Raw genomic sequence first — 17,085 nt, forward strand, 5'->3', positions numbered from 1 at the left:
CGAATCAAATAATACTAAACATATATTATTGAGGATAGGAATCTGACCTCTGACCACTTTGTTAATAGCTTCAGCTTCTCCCTGGGTCAAGGCAAAGACTTTGGCAGGAACCATCTTGTTGTCCCTTTTCTCATCTTGCTTGAGTTGTGGACATTCTCTCTTCCGATGAACTTCCTGACCACAATTGTAACATCCCTTGGTGTTTGCACGACACTCCCCAGGATGTTTCTTTTGACACTTAGAGCACTACGGGTATTCTACATAACCCGAACTATTGCCCCCATTGTTTGTCTATGCTCTTTTATCATTGTTGGACTGCTTATAGTTAGGATGACTTCTCTTCTGGCCATTACTGTTGCTATGCTGATGGTTGTTGTTGTGGTTCCGACCATTCTAAGGTTGATTCTGCTGTTTAGGTTCAGGCTTACTGGCCTCCTCCTTACTAACATTTGCCTGAAGCCCTTCCACTTCTATAGCCATTTCTAAAGCATCAGCTTAAGAAGTGGTTATAGGAGTTGCTAACTTGACTCCTAGCTCAATCTTGGGTCTGAGTCCTCTAAAAAACTTGGTGACCCTCAAAAAGTCTATTGGAACTAACTCTAGTGCAAACTTGGCTAGTCAGTCGAACTGACGAGCATACTCTGCTACCGTTAAGTTGCCCTGCTTCAAACTGGTGAATGGTGAATCTAAAAATAAGGATCTTCTACATCTGACCCTTCATCTAACATATCATCATCTATCTCCTCATAATCATCATTATCTTGAGCCTCAAAATTTCCTCGAGGAAGATTCATAAAGATTCTATGCTTTTGCTCATTAGTAAATTGAAATTCCAACTTAAAGGTGAACCTAAGTATGGGAAAATAATATCTCATGGCTATCGGTAAATCATCTTCATCATCTACAGTCTCCCATATTTCTTCTAAAGTAGAAATTACAGAAGGAAAGCCTTTAAAAAGCCTCATTACTAAGACATATTGCTCCGTAGCTCTCATCATAATTTTCTTAGAAGTTTGGAGGTGAACTATCTCCTTGTGGAATAAAATCAATCTCCGAGTGATTCTTTCTAACACTCCTACATTATTCCTTGGCTCTCTAATCCTTTTCAATGCCTTAATGGCTCGGATATCCTCATAGGTCAAGGCTCCATCCATTTTTAACTGAAAACATAAGGGCTAAAACGTTAGCGATAAACATAAACACTTACATTGGCAGTTAGATTCAGAGCTTGTGCGTGTGTATCAAGGAGAACTTCATGTATATGAACCGTTTCTCTGATACCAATTGTAATGACCCAACTATTTCTAAGACATTGGACCATTAAAACAACTAGACATAGCTTCTATTTTTGGGAAACATACATCATAAGTAACATAACTTTATTTAAAACCCAAAATATTATACAAAATACAAAGTAAAATATGAAATATAAAATACGGTATGGGTACCCATTATTTAATACATAAAAACATAAACCATAAACTTTAATTGTTTAAAACTAAGTGCGTAATTACAAAAGAAACATAATTCAAAAGACTTCAAAAAAATAACGTCATCCTTGATCGTTCACGCAGTCCATTTAATCCATTCATCCTTAACACACAAGCCAAGCTGACAAGAATCTTTCCGCCCTCCATAATTTTTCTGCATCAAGCTAAAAATAAAGGAATGAGCCTAATGCCCAGCAAGGAAAATCTACTAACAACATACATCATAAATCATAAACATAAGACTGTAAAACATATGACTATATATAAAAAAAAAATATAACATATAGGACTACAATATTAATGGCCATTAACTCATTAACATGGCATGTGATAAACCATCTAGGTCCTCTGTTTACTAATCGAGGTAGGTTAGATCACATGGTAGTATATGATAACCCATCTAGGTCCTCTGTCTACTAATCGAGGTAGGGTAAATCATAACTCTAAACCATGAAAATGATAAAAATTCTTGGGCCTTGCTATCTAAGCAAGTCATATGCCCAAGGACTACAAAACATAATTATACATATACATATCATAGCATAAAACATATCATAACATATAAGAACATATAATCTATCCTATTTTCCTTACCACAAACCGGGATATTTGGGAACAAGAACAGAATTAGAACACTCCTAAAAACCAACAGTTTGAATGGTGAGTATCTCTAAAGAATAAAGATGAAAAGAGAACTAAACCATCAAGAAGAAACTTACCAAGATGAACCTTAAGTTTCAAGAAACTTAAACACCTAACCAAGAATCATAAACAAGAGTTTGGATCTGAAAGAAAGAAAATAAAGAAAAATAAAGAACCATAAAGAACTGAACTTAAGGATAAGAATACCTTGAATGATCTTATGAATTGATCTAAACCTCGATACCGAAATCTCACTACATCTCACTTCCCAAGTGTTTAGAAAATCTTAGAATGATAAAGCTTTTAAACCAAATCCCAAGTGTTTCTCTCTATAGTAACTCTAGCAACTTGGAGGCTCTGAACAATTGCTTTAAGAATGAAGAAAATGGCTGAGTACTAGGTCATATTTATAGAGTTCAAGGAGTGAAACTAACCCCTTTTAATTTTAATAAATAAATGATTATAAAATAAAAAAGATTTGAATTTTCGTTCAACAGACGCCCAAAACTCGGTCAAAATCGTTCAAAGGCAAGTCCAAGTGGTTAAGGCTATTTTTAAAATTTAAAATCCAAACTTTCAAAAATTAAAGCACCAGGGGTGATATATTGCCTACCCTGGGCGATATATCGGCTGGTCCATTTTCCTGAGCCCCGTTCGAACGTTCATGCACAGTCGACGTGTTTTTCGTATCTTCCGTAGGCGATATATCAGCCCCTATAGCTGCGATATATCGGCATACGTTGATATATCAAACACGTATTTGCACTTTTTCAGCATATTTTGAATTGAGTAAACAACTTTGACTGAGTCATAATACGATCCTAATAGTTTCTGGAAGGTTTTAGAGCTTCTAGATCTTTCTTCTATTTAAACTATTCATTAAAATACTTAAATCCTTAATAAACATGCATATGACAAGTGTCACCATCTTATTAGTTTTATCTAAACTTTAGGTTATAATAAAAAATATATCTAGGACCATCAATATTAATCAAACCTTATGTTATAATTAATATTTCTAAACTATAGGTTAAACTTATAAAATCCATAACTGTTGCTATGAGTGTCCAACTAAGTCTCGGCTTGAACCAAAATCCACGAAATCTAACATACTAGAAACTAATACTAACTACTACTACAATCTAGCTAGCTAAGTAAATATTTTGTGACACTACGATTCTCCCCTAATAAAAAGAATTTCGTCCCCGAAATTTACTTACCAAACCATTTCGGATACCGTGCTAACATGTCTTCCTCCTTAGCTGGATCCACCTTAATCCCACCTCCACCGACAATGTGTCCAAGGAATGTCACTTCTGGTAGCCAGAACTCGTACATCTTAAACTTGGCATACAACTGATGCTCTCTAAATCTCTGCAATACCTACCAGAGATGCTGCTCATGCTCTGCCTCTAAACTAGAGTATACCAGTATGTCGTCGATGAAGACAATCACAAACTGATCCAAGCAGTCCTTGAACACCCTGTACATCAGATCCATGAATGCTGTTGGGGCATTGGTCAGCCAAAACGACATGACCAAGAACTCATAATGCCCATACCTTGTTCAGAACGTTGTCTTCGGTATATCCTCGTCCTTAATCCTTAGCTGGTGATAACTAGCTCGAAGATCAATCTTCGAGAATACCGTCTTTCCCTGCGGCTTATCAAACAGGTCATCGATCGTTGGTAAGGGTTATTTGTTCTTGATGGTCAACTTGTTTAATTCTCTATAGTCTATACACATCCTCATAGTCTCATCCTTCTTCTTCACAAACAAAACTGGAGCGCCCCATGCGAGAAACTAGGTCTAATAAACCCCAAATCAAGAAGCTCTTGCAGCTGTATCTTCAACTCCTTTAGTTCTGCTAGAACCATCCAATATGGTGCCTTTGACACTGGCTCAGTACCCGGCGCTAACTCGATAACGAACTGAATCTCCTTGTGCGACGGCAGTCCTGGTAAATCCTCAGGAAACACATCCAACAACTCGCGTACCATTCCGGTCTCTCCCGGCCCTATTGGCATAACTCTCGTAGTATTAATCACATTGGCTAAAAGACTTATACAACCTCCCTGCAATAAGTCCCTTGCCCTCAATGTTGATATCATGGGTATGCGGGTCCATGCACAACACCCATGAAAATAAAGGGATCCTCTCCCTCAGGCTTAAAATTCACCTTCTTCTTTCTGAAGTATATAGTAGCCCCATATCTGACCAGCCAATCCATCCCTAGAATCATTTCAAAATTGTCCATGCTCAACTCGATCAAATCTACTGATAGTTCCCTACTATCTACCATCACTAGCAGTGCTTAAATCCATCTTCTAGAAACTACCAGTTCCCCTGTAGGCAATATAGTCCCAAACTCCGTAGTATAATACTCACTCGGTCTACATAATCTATCAATTACCTTACTAGAAACAAACGAATGTGTAGCACTAGAGCCAATCAATACAATATAAGAAAAGCCAACACTAGAAAGTTGACTTGTCACCACTAAGGGACTAGCCTCGGCCTCTGCCTGCGTCAAGGTGAACACTCGAGCTAGAGTCAAGTTGTCGACCTTCTCTGGTTCCTCCTTCTTCGTTGTTGGGCAGTCCTTCTTGAGGTGTCCCACCACCCAGCACAAGTAGCAAGCTTTCGCTCGACATTCACCTAGATGGTGCTTCCTGCATCTCGTGCACTATGTCTAACTTCTCCATGTCTCCCTGACGGCCACCTTGAACACCTCGACCCCTCCTATTAGGACCAGCAGTGGTCAAAGTGTCGGGGGTCTTCCTCTTCAGCTCACTGGGGCCTTCGCCCCTACCAAACCCTTTGGATGGAGGCACTGCCCTACGAACATCCCGTCTCCCAGCGTTCTCCCTCCAGATCTTATTTTCTGCCTCTTCTATGGTAAGAGCCTTCTCAGCAGCCTGAGCATAAGTCGTGATCCTCCCCTTGGACAGAGGCTCAAACCCCTGATGGGGGACACGAGCAGCAACTTGCCCTCACCGAGTCTTGGTGTGCCTAGCGAACAGAGGCTCCCATCCTCTAAAAATTCATGCGGGCCGTAGCTCCTGAAGAACAAGGCCGTGACCCGAGCCCCTATACTCAGAAATACCACCTTTTTTGCAACGGTTTCCACGAACCTAACCTATAATTCACACCCCAAATCCTCAACAAATCTCAGAACTGAACCCAGAAAATCTATCCTTATGTTCCAACCATTGCAACTAACCTATAATAATTTTCTTACACTATCAAACACCTAAAATCAGCTAGCAAACCAAAACACATGCAAACTCTTATTTTTAACATAGTTTCAACATAATTTAGAGATTCTAGCCTGGATTCTTACCTCAAGTGGCAGCCTAATTCCTCAGATGACAAGAATTAACAAATGATCATTTATTATGACAAGAATTAAATCTTTATGTCAAACGACAAGTTTATAAAGATAATTAATTCTCATCGGTCCTGTCATATATAATCTCTATTATATACAACACCTTTACTAAGATGTGTATCCACATCAGTAATCTGAATCTAGATTACTTGCATCTCGTATGCTTAACAAACCGTACTAGTAACAGTTCATTAAAGATTCCTTACTTTAATATGTTATTGACTATTTTATTCATTATATATGATCTTAATTCTCTCATACTAATACAATAACATATTCTCATGAATGAATATTGAATTTTCTTGATATTATTATATAATTAATTCAAACAATAATTGTAGCATTCAAATATAATAAAATTGTACTTTTATTTAAAACCAATAAAATGTCTTTAGATGCTTTTAGTGCATTAATCCTAACAATTGGTGCACCCCACGGTGAAAAACTGGGCCTGATAAAACCCAAGTCCAGTAACTCCTATAATTGAACCTTCAGTTCCTTTAACTCTGCTAGAGCCATCCTGTATGGTGCTCTAGATACTGGCTCTGTCCTCGGTGCCCATTCAATGACAAATTATATCTCTCTGTGGGGCAGTAACCCTGTTAACTGTTCTGGGAATACATCCAGAAACTCACAAACTAACCTTGTCTTCTCGGGTCCAACTGGCACAACCCTAGTGGTATCTACCACACTAGCTAGAAATCCCATGCAACCACCTCGCAATAGGTCTCTAGCTCTCATCGTTGATATCATAGGAATACGGGGTCTATGCACAGTTCCCACAAATATAAACGGGTCCTCGCCCTCAGGTTCAAAGGTTACCATATTTTTCTTACAATCTATGGTTTCCGCATACTTGGCTAGCCAATCCATACCCAATATCATATCAAATTCTTCCATGACCAGCTCAATGAGGTCTACTGATAGCTCCCTGTTATCCACCTCCACCGGTAATGACTTGACCCATCTCCTAAAGACTACCAGATCCTAAGTAGGCATTAAAGTCCCAAATCCCACTGCATAGTATTCCCATGGTATACACAACCAACCTATCACCCTACTAGATACAAAGGAACGTGTAGCCCCATAATCAATCAAAACAGAATAAGAAGTTTCGGCACTAGAAAGTTGACCTGTCACCACTAAGGGTCGAGCCTGAGCCTTTGATTGTGTCAATGCGAACACTCGAGCTAGAGCCAAGCTGTTCGCCTTCTTTGGTTCTTCATTTTTCACCCTTGGGAAATCTTTCTTGAGGTGTCCAACTATATCACATAAAAATTAGTTTTCAGCCGACACTCTCCCAAATAACGTCTCTTGCATCTAGCATATTCTGGATAAGTCCTCTAGCTCTTATTGCCACCTTGGCGGCCAACCTATATCCCTCGTGGCCTCCTATCTGGGCTTGGAACTGTAATGGTACCGGGGTCTTCCTCTTCTAGTCACTAGGGCCTCTGTCCCGACCAGCTCTAATAAATGGAGGTTCCACCCTCCTAGTGTCCCTTCTGGTCGCGTTCTCGCGCCATATCTTGTTTTCAGCGTCCACAGTAGTAAAGGCCTTCTCCACTACCTGAGCATAAGTCGTCACTCCAGGTACTGAAGTAATTTTAACATCATAGGCTATCATAACATTTATCCCTCGAACAAATCTCTCATTTCTTATCACATCAGTTGGCACCAAGTCTGGAGCAAACTTGGCCTTTCGATCAAATTTTAAGGTGTACTATGTAACAATCATGGTACCCTGCACCAAAGTACTAAACTCATCAACCTTTGCAGCTCTGACTGCATCATTATAGTATTTCTCATTAAATACTTCTTTGAATTCCTCACAGCTTAGGGTTTTTACATTTTTGGTCTAGGATACCACTTCCCACTAGATTCAGGCGTCCTCCCGAAACATGAATGTGGCACAGGCCACTCTGTCATTACCTGCCACCCCTATAAAGTATAGGATGGAAGTGGTCATAGCCATCCACTGCTAAGTTCGCAGCGGATCTGCCCTTCCCTCAAAGGTAGGAGGGTGTTATTTCCTGAAGCACTCATAGAGAGGCCCCGAGCTATTTTCAGCCCCTGGCTGTTGCTGTAATACTGGTGCCACAACAGGTGGCACAATTGGTGCAGCGTTCTCTATTGGAACCTGCTACTGTCTCAACAGGCGGATTTCTTCTTCCTGCCTCTGTATCCTAGCTTGCATATCAGCAAGCACCTGTTGCCAGTTCTCAGGAGCTTGCAAAGGGAATTGACCCTGGTCATTGTCTCTAACCTGACTTCTAGCATCGACTAGTTCATTTGATTTCCCTGGAAGCATACTTCCATGTCTATCTGCAATCAATGACTCAACACATTAAGCAACAAGAACGGTGCCCAGCACCACCCCACGGTCCAAAACTGGATAATTAAGCATACACATGCAATAACAGTGCTAATAAGCAGTTCAATAGCTTTCACATACAACAAACATGTTAATAAGAAAGTCACTTTATATTCATGCTCAACGAGGGTGCTAATAAGCACCTTCTTCTCAATATTCATAACATTAATAGTTCTAATAAGCACATCCTTTATCATATACATAACAGTCAAGGGCCAGGCCTTATCAGTATAACTCATGCTTCCTAAATAAGCATGCAAATAAGACATTCATATGTCAAATAGGCAGGTAAACACAAATATAGTTACCGAACCCTGAGTCGAGCTTGTCTTCAGTGGAAAGTGTACATCCTAGCCAATCTTCAAGAACCTTTAAACCTAAACGGCTCTGATACCAAGTTGTAACGCCCTCCTAATCCAGAGCCGTTACACTATGTAATTTAAATAGTGCTAAACTCGCTAAACAAGTCATTTGGGCTTAAATCATGTAATTAAAACTAACCACAGGTTGAGGTACTACAATTTTTGGTCAAAAGTTAACTGTTTCATTAAAAGAGTTTGACTTCAATACTTGGGATCCAAACATAGTTTAAAACAGTTACAAACCCAAAAATGTATACAAAAGCTGACCTAGGGGGAAAAATCAGGGTTCAACCCTAGTTCCAACTGATAACGTCGGCTGCGGTGCCCGAGCAAGCTACATATGTACACTCTGCCTCTGAAGCTCTCAAACTCATGGCTGGTCCAGCTTTTCCTTTCTTTTACCTACCCCATTTTGCACCTGTAAGTCGAGGCTAAGAAAACATAATCATGCTTATAAGCAGTACATTATCTTATCACAAATTCATAATTAGCATGCCTAGCAGTAATAATCCTACTCATTCATGCAATCAACCCAGATAAGTGACTATAGAGTCATGCCAGGGCCTATTTCCCAATCTCTCATATAACTAGCCTTACAGCAGGCCCATCGGTTCTGATGCTTAACATTCTAGGCTACCCTAGGGGCATTCAAGCGTTTATCTCACTTCTAGTTTGGCTTAACCCTATCAGCCATCGCTTAGCTTGCTATTTCCGCCCTTGACTCCTAAGCCATGCCTTTAAACCCTGGAGTTATAAGCTGAGTCCCTTAACCTTCAACTAATAAGTCGAGTCTTTTAATGTTCGACTGAAAAGTCGAGTCCTAAACCTTCGAATGATAAGTCAAGTCTTTTAACCTTCGACTAATAAGTCGACTCTTTAAACCTTAGACTGATAAGTCAAGCCCTTAACCTTCGACTGATAAGTCGAGTCTTTTAACCTTCGACTGATAAGTCGAGTCATTTAACCTTCGACTGATAAGTCGAGTCATTTAACCTTCGACTGATAAGTCGAGTCTTTTAACCTTCGACTGATAAGTCGAGTCCTTTAACCTTCGACTGATAAGTCAAGTCTTTTAAAATGGCTATGTCTTGACTATTAAGCCAAGCTCTTCATGAGATAACACAAATAAATCTTCAGCTTATAAGTTGAGCTTCCCAATGACATATACAAACATGCAGTTATTAAATGGCATAGGTAAACACAGTGCATTTAATATGTTTGATAAAATATTTTCAACATAGTAATAATCTTGTCCTATAACCGGGCCAAGCCCTAAACACAGACCGGGTGCAGTTTTCTTACGTCAGGTCCGAGTGCAACGTATAATAAGAACGACCCTCGAGCACAATCCTAATCCGAGCCATAGCAGTAACCTAGTCACAACCATAATATAGAATCTCATTCATAACGAGTGAATAAAGGCTTCCAGAATGAGTCGTAGTCCTCAGAACATCGAATTCTACTGAAATGAGTAGTAGAATCGATCTCGAGCCCTTAGGCTTGATTTTCCGTCACTCAAAACACTTCCTGACCAATTTCCCCTATGCGTGCCATGACGCGCCTCAAGTCAGAAAGGCCCCCTGCCTAAATCTCAGGGACACGTGCCGTGACTCAACCCTAAAGGGTTGCAGCACACCTAGGCAAAATAGGATACCCCAGGCCCTATGTTCACGCTGGTCGCGGTGCCCTCAGAATAGGGTCGTAGTGCCCCAAGAATAAGGCTGCGACGCGATCCTAAGAACCTAGATTTCTGCTTCCTTCCTCAGCCAAAACCTATCAAAATCACCCCAAATAATTCCCAAAACCATAATTCAATTCCCAAAACATCATCAACACTTTAACACCAACAAAACCCAGCTCTATACTTGACCAAAATCCCACCAAAACTCATAATCAACTACCTTGAGCCACAAAGCTCAAGAACATCTTAAACCAAAACAGAATTCAGTTTAAACAGGGATTAGAGGTTACCTCAGCTGTGAATTTTATCCTTCTAGTTGCAGGAAATCCCAATCCGAAAGTCAAGCCTTCAAACCTTGAATTCCCTTAGTTTTTCCTCAAGAAATCCACGCCAAAAATTGAGAGAGAGAGAGAGAGTCTGTTTGGGAGAAAGAATGAGAGAGCTGATGAGAGTTTAAGTGTTTCTTTCTTTCTGTTTTGTGAAGCTTACTTAGAGTTCAAGTAACTCTAAGTAAATCCCGAGGCTCGGGGTACCAAAACGTCCCCGAGGGTAAAATAGTCAAAATTCCCAGAATTCCCTCCTAATCTCACTAACATCGTATATATCCTCAATTATTTATTCCCATTACCCGATATCCCAATAATGTACTAAATACCCAAAATACCCCTTGACTCATCCCGAGTCGGGTATTTTGTCTCGTTGTGACTCTCCCACTAACTTTCTCCCTAGGATCACCTCATGTTGAGTAACCCAAATATATCCACATAATAATGTGATCTCACACATATATGCACATATAGTCCAAATATACCCATAACAGACCAAATTACGCAAATTGCCCTTCTAATAAGAAAAGGACTCACATGCATATTTAATACACCTAAACATGCATTGTAGCATCTCAGAATTTTACTTAGCTAGATAGTATTATTAGTAGCTCCTAGTATTTTAGTTTTCGTGATTATTGGTTCAAGTTGGGATTTACTTGGAAACTCGTAGAAATAGTTATGGATTTTTATAAGTTTAGCGTATAGTTTAGAAATATTAATTTTAACATAAGGTTTGATTAATATAGCTGGTCCTAGAAATGATATTTATTATTACCTAAGGTTTAGATAGAATAATTAAGAACGTGACACTTGTCACATGCATGTTTACTAAGGATTTAAGGATTTTTTATGAATAAATTAATAAAGGATAGGTCTAGAAGGTCTAGAACCTTCCAGCAGCTGTTAGGATCACGTTTTATTCAGTCAAAGCTCTTTTAACAAACTTCTAGTGTGCCAAAACGTGTTTAAAATATCAGCGTATACCGATATATCCAGCTTTAGGGGCCGATATATCGCCTATGGTTGATACGAAAAACACGTCGACTTCGCACGAACAAAAACACAGAGACTTGGGACTAAGGGGGAGGCGATATATCGCCTATAGGAGGCGATATATCGACTCATTCAACATAGTTTGAAATTCCATGGAATCCGAACTTAAAACAACCCTCAACAACTTGGACTTACTCTTGAACATTTTTGACTGAGTTCTGGGCATCTGTTGAACAAAAAATTCAAATTTATTCATTTATTAATCATTTATGTATTCTTTTTTAAAAGGGGTTAGTTTCACTCCTTGAAATCTATAAATAGGACCTTGCTCTCAACCTTTTCATTCATCATTCAAGCATTCTTCAGAGCCTCCAAGCTGCTAAGTTTATTATAGAGAGAAAACACTAGGGTTTTGGGATTAAAAGCTTTTCAAACTAAGCTTTTCTAAACACTTGGGAAGTAAGATAGAGTGTCATTTCAGTATTGAGGTGTAGATCAAAGTTCTAGTCTATCCAAGGTATTCATATCCTTAGGTTTAGTTCATTATAGCTCTTTTTATTCTTTCATTTTCTTCCAGATCCTAACTTGTTATTATGACTTTTGGTTAGGTGTTTGAGTTTATTGAAACTTAAGGTTTTTGCTAAGTTACTATCTTGATGGTTTAGATCTTCTTTTCATCTTCATTTCTTTAGAAAACTTATGGATCTTACTATTTTGTTTTAGGAGTTTTCAATCCCGTTCTTGTCTCCAATATCCCGGTTTTTGGTAAGGAAAATAGGTTAGATTTTATGTGTTATGATTATGTTTATATGCTATGTTATGTTTATATGTTATATGTATATATGTATATGTTTATATTGTAGTCGCTTGGGAAATATAGTTGCTTAGATAGAAAATAAGCAAATCCCAAGATTTTTATCATTATCGTAGATTATAGTTATGATTTAACCTACCTTGACTAGTAGCAAGAGGACCTAGATGGTTTATCATATACTATATTGTGTTTAAACCTACCTCGAATAGTAGCAAGAGGACCTAGATGGTTTCTATCACATACTACAGTAATGAATTAATGGTCATTAATATTGTAATCCTATGTTTTTATGATTTACGTTTTAACGTCATACGTTTTATGATATATATTTTTAGTCTTATGACTTATGGTATGTTCTAGTAGATTTTTCTTGCTAGGGATTAGGCTCATTCCTTTTTATTTTAGATGGTGCAGAAAAATAAGCTTGGATGGCAGGAAAAATTCATGGCACATTTGGCATGTGTATTGGGAGAGGACTAAATGAATGCACTGCTGGAAAAGATCGGGGATGACGTTTATGTTTTGAGTCTATTTAATTATGTATTTATGATTTTTCTGCATTTAGTATTTGAACAATTAATTTAAGGTGTTGTTTTCCTTATAATTTTATGTAATAATAATTGGATCGAGTATTTTTATTTTCTAATAAAGTTCTATTATTTCATGTATGTATTCCAAAATAATAGTTATGTCTTAGTAGTTTTAATGGTCCGAGATCTTTAAGTTAGTCAAGTCATTACATGTATGTCTAGTTATATTATAATATAACTCACAAAATCATGTAATGATACATATATATATCATGTAAACACATATTCCATAATTAAATCAAATATATTCAAATAATTTGTCATCATGCCCCCCTAATCAAGATCCAAAGCCTTATTAGATAATTTGGGATGTTACAATATTCGACTAAGTTTGCGAGCTTTCAGTGTTATATTTTTATTTTTTTTATTGTCTAATTTTTAGAGGCATATTTTCATGCATTTTGGCTAAACAATAAAATTAAATTGTAAGTCGTTTCTCAATTCAAATAGAATAAAGTCTATGCCTAATAAAAAAAAATTAATGTGTGTGCAAAGAGAGAAAAATACACATATATCTATTTTATTTATTTTTATTAAAATGTACATTTTTTCTCTATTGATTTATTACTTTCCCTTTTCTATATTCAACAAACTCTCTTCATCGTCTCTCACTCTCATTAGCAAATTTATAATTATTAAAGCTTGCAGAAATGCATGAATGAACATGCATGATTAAACTCTTGAGATCCACTAGTTTGAAAATTAACAAAGCTCAACTTGTTCCAACTGCCAAGTGTAAGGAATTGTCTCCTTAAAAGCATATGAGTTGGACAATGTTTTATTAAATAAATATTTAAGATGAATTTTTGCACATATTGATTGTTTAATATTATTATTTGAATAATACTATATAAATATCAGAAATTCTCTAATTCATTATTGTGACTACAATCTTGCATTGGTACGAGAAGATTAAGATTGTAGGGAACAAATTTAAATAGTTCATAGTAAAACAAAGTTATATGGAATCTTTGGAATAAATAATGTCAGTACGGTTCACTAGTATTATGAATAATGTAATCTTGGTCTGGATTACTGATGTAGTAGGACATCTTAGTGGAGGTACTTTGTATAATGTGGTTATACATGAACTGGACCGATATGTTATTAATACTTAACTGAATATTGTTTTGTTTTTATAAGTATTAATTTAAAGGCATCAATAAGATGATCATATACAAATTGATCTCAATCTCAAAATTATTATGAACTCATGTTTATGTCATTTAAGTCATTTGATTCACTCGTTATGGTTTGTCAAAATGATCACGCTAAAAACTTTTATTTTGGGGACTCATTGATATGAATGGCTAGGGACATAATATACAGATGTGGAATCTATACATTTCCAAGATGAATTGAATAATGGTTCTCTTAAGGGTTAGCTTCTGGAGCTGAAAGGTTATTGAACTCAAATTCATAAATCAGTTTATGAATTAACCTTCACTAGTAAAATTAATGGTACTTAAGGAAACATGAAATAATTAAAGAGGTAAAACGATGATCTTATCCCTACTGTAATTATGAATCATTAATATGTTGGGATTTGTGCCCTGAAAGCGTATTTCTGTATGAACAATTACTGTTAATTAGATAAAGTTAATATTTTGCACTCATGTTTGTATTTAATTGTACATGCCATTTATCATGAAGATCTAATATTATTGATGTGGTCTTGAATTGAGTATATGTATAACGATATATATATATATATACAAGATGACTTAATTCAAGATAATAAATAAAAATTGTCTGTAATCGCTAAATAAAGTGGGGGGGGGGGGGGGGGTTCATTTAATAAATATTATGAGTGTGGTTAATCTTCTATTTAAGACAGAGCAATTTATCCAGACTGTTTAGTGTAGCGACACAAAAAAATAGAGGTACCGTATACAATATAGATTGTATTGGACTGGGACACGATGAAAGAATGAACTTCTGATAGACTCCATTAAATATAGAACTTCAACATTCATCAATCGATGGTCGTTTGAGACTTGACCTCAATTCTGAAGTGATTAATGAACTCCTATTTGTGCTTTTATGACTTTTGACTTATCGGGTAAGGTTCAATATTCCTACGGCCGAATGCCTGATATCTTTGAGTCATAGAACTGCAAGTGGCTGGGAACATACTTAACAAATATGGAATCTTCTCATTCCTTAAATGAAAGCAGATTAGTTGTTCATTTTAGTGTTGATTCGAGGCTTGAACATAGAACGCTCAATTTCTGTTAGAGAATAGAAATTTCATTCTATAATTAAATTTATAGAAAAATGTTCATTAGAGGATCAATAGAACTAATTAATAAAACATAATTAGAAAGGTTAAAGGACATTAAGATAGCTTTATTTATGAACAACTAGCAGATGGTAATAATTCATGCAATCACTAAATCAATGGACAACTTTATAGTTATAGCTTCTAATAATATAAGACTGTAGTTTTGAGACTTCAACTATTAATTTCTAGTGGAATAACTCATAGTTAATAAATTAATTAATGAAACTAAGAGTTAGTGAAATTAATTTAATTATTGGAGCTTCGAACTATGGGTCCATACTGTCCCCGTACTAGCTCTATAACACAGAGGTAGGATTTTGGTATTAAAAGGAAATAATTAAAAATAGTAAAGTATTATTTTTAATCTCCCAAATTAATATTATTTGTGAAATAATATTTAAAATATTATTTATGAAATAATATATAATGGAAAATAAAATTATATTAGTAATTTTGTGAAATTAAACTTTTTTGAAAATTAATTTAATTATATTTAATTTTGTGGTATAATTGTATACTACATAAAATAATATGATAAATACCCGACAAATAGCATTTTATAGAGATAAAATACCACAGGGCCCAAAGCCTTGTAGTTGGCACCAACCAAAGTGCAAATGGACTGTGGCCCACGCAGAGGCCCAATAAGATTAGGGGTAAGTCTCATTTTGATTGTTATATTAATAGAATATAACATCATGAGAATGAGAAATTAGATTTCTTTTCACGTTATTTTGCCAAGAGAGAAAAATAGATAACTTTTTTCTCTCTGTATTTTGAGAAGAAAAATCTCTCATGTGTTGAGATAAAAAATAGTGTTCTTGTGTATCCTACCAAATAGCATAGACATCCACCTATCTCATTCTCTTTGTGCAAGCCATAGTATGGAAGATGGTGGGTTAGGAGGCTAAAACGTTATTTGATCTATGCTTGTTCTACATATAGAAAAGGTACTTGTAATTTTTATTTTATTCAGATTCATGTTGTATGAGAAAGATCTCATTCTAGTTATGGTTCCTAGAGTGATTCGATCCCATGCTTCCGCTGCACTGTCAATCACATGATCAAAAACCAGCAATCGTTACAAGAGCCATGGTTGAAATCACGTGTCATGAATCTGATATGTGTTTATTTTTAATGTATGAACACGTAGGGCACATGTTTTATGAGTGGACTTAAGGGTTGTTCTTATTTCTTATATATTTTGAATATGTTGAATGAGTGTGATAAATGTGATTGAACGTTAACTATATGATTCTCTTTATTTTTTGTTTTGTTCTTCATTTATGATTTAGATTGAATGTACACCTATATTATTTTGTTGGGTATTATGTTCAATGTAATTTTTAATTTTATTGTTTTAGAATTTGAGTTATGTTCCTAAATGAGGTGTTATTCAATAGGATTGAATATAACCAAAATTGTTTTATTTTTTTTAATGATTATTGTAATCAAATAAAAAAACTTATTGCCTGCGCAACAAAGGAGTCGTTGGCTGTGCACCATATTGATCAATATTTGTAGAAATTACATTTTATATGGGTTTTTTTTAACCAACTTTGCAAAAATATCACTTTTTTTTTTTTTAAAAAAAAGTTATTTTATGGGTTTTTATAAATTTAATCACTTTTATGGGTTTTTTTCTCATATTTTTGTAACAAATCCTTATTATGCCATATTTTTATTACTAATGAGGTTTTATTAAAGTAGAAAGGTAGTTATGTAAATTCCTTTTTTATTTTATTTATTGTTCATTAATTTTTTTTACATTTTTTATTTGTTTTTATGTTTTTTTTATTACTTTTTAACTGAAATATTTACTTTACTAATTTCACTTTTACCTCTTTCTCTCTCCTCTCTCCTCTCTCTCCTTGGCTGTGTGATTTCTCCTTCGGCAGTTGTGGCATTTTCTGGGTTGCTGATCTCTGCAATATCAGCGAATGGAGGCGGACAGAGGTCTTCAAGTGCGGTGATTGGAGTCGAACAATGGTCTCGTGGTCGGCGATCAATGTTTAAGCCTCAAGTTTGTCGTTTCCCTACTTTTCATTTTGGGTACTGCATTTTTCTATCATTTTTTAAAAATACATGTTTGATAAGAGAATATTCTAGTTTGAAGGTTGGGTACTGCATTTTTAGTG

This window comes from Humulus lupulus, chromosome 5, assembly GCF_963169125.1.
Source record: "Humulus lupulus chromosome 5, drHumLupu1.1, whole genome shotgun sequence".
Lineage (NCBI taxonomy): Eukaryota > Viridiplantae > Streptophyta > Magnoliopsida > Rosales > Cannabaceae > Humulus > Humulus lupulus.